Consider the following 1,235-nt stretch of genomic DNA (forward strand, 5'->3'; position numbering starts at 1 on the left):
TCCCGAATCCAAGCTCCAGCACTAGAAACAAAACTTATAGAACCCTAGGAATGTTTCGAAGTGCAATAGTTCCTTTGGTGAACTTCCACAGTTGGGGAAATTACTGGGTAAAGAATAAAAATCTGCTTCAAAGGAGGAGTGTGCCAAACACACCAGAGGTGGAAATGCCTTCCTGCTTTTCTGAAAAACTCCGTAGAGCCTTGTTTTAACTCTGTTTTTATTTTAGCCTTGCCTTGATAGAAAATGCAATCAGAATAACACAACCAAAATGACAGGAGACAAATGTAATTGTCGAGGTAAAGGACAAAACCAAAATCGACACTAAGTCAATGTACAAATGAATCTCCCACTATGAAAAAACACTAAGGCAACAGAACAGGAGATTAAGATTGGAACTAGGGATGGTCCCAGCATGCTCTTGTGGGACAACGAGAGCCAGCCTGGTGACTCACCTCAACACCCCACCTCTTGGCGGCTCCCAGGCTACCTCATCCACAAGCCCGCCACCTGGCCTGTGGGAACCACTGGGAAGGCGAGGACAAGGAGGTCAAAGGTAACTGGAATGATGATGATGATGATGATGAAGAGGAATCAAAAGAAGCAGCAGAAGTAAAACCAGAAATAAAAATTTCATGAAAGAAAGAAAAATAGAGGAGAAAATAAAAGAAAAAAGAATGACAACAGAAGAAAAGGCAAGAAGATATTAAAAGGAGATGAGAAGAATCTGAAGAACCTCAAGTGCTAACACCAGAAGAACAATTAGCAGATAAACTGTGGCTACAGAAACTACAGGAAGATTCAGACCTTGTACTAGCAAAAGAAACGTTTGGTGTGAATGATACAGTTTGTGGGATAGATGCTATGAACCCATCTTCAAGAGATGATCTCACAGAATTCGGGAAGTTACTAAAAGATAAAATTATACAGGATGAAAAGTCATTCTATTATGCCAGGTTTTTGAAAGCCTTAGTTCGAGATGTGTGAATTTCGTTGGAAATTGATGACTTGCCAAAGATGACCAAATCATTGACTGTGCTTTGTGGTGAGAACACAGAAGCAAGAAATGCAAAGCAAAGACAAAAAGAAGAAGAAAGTCGTGGTTCCTGGAGGGGGGTTAAAGGCCACCTTGGAGATGATCTGGCAGATGATGGTGGTTGTGATGGTGGGATTTGTACAAGACTATGAAGACTTCATGTGACAGTTTCTCTCTCCTGGTGTTTTCTTTTCTGTTGCCC

General features: G+C 41.2%; 1 pseudogene; it reads left to right on the forward strand.

Moving 5' to 3' along the window:
* Positions 1–482: 482 nt before the first annotated feature.
* On the forward strand, positions 483–1,198 carry LOC106002951 (annotated as a pseudogene).
* The last annotated feature ends 37 nt before the right edge of the window (positions 1,199–1,235 follow it).

Source organism: Dipodomys ordii, unplaced genomic scaffold (assembly GCF_000151885.1).
Source record: "Dipodomys ordii isolate 6190 unplaced genomic scaffold, Dord_2.0 Scaffold1000013944, whole genome shotgun sequence".
NCBI lineage: Eukaryota > Metazoa > Chordata > Mammalia > Rodentia > Heteromyidae > Dipodomys > Dipodomys ordii.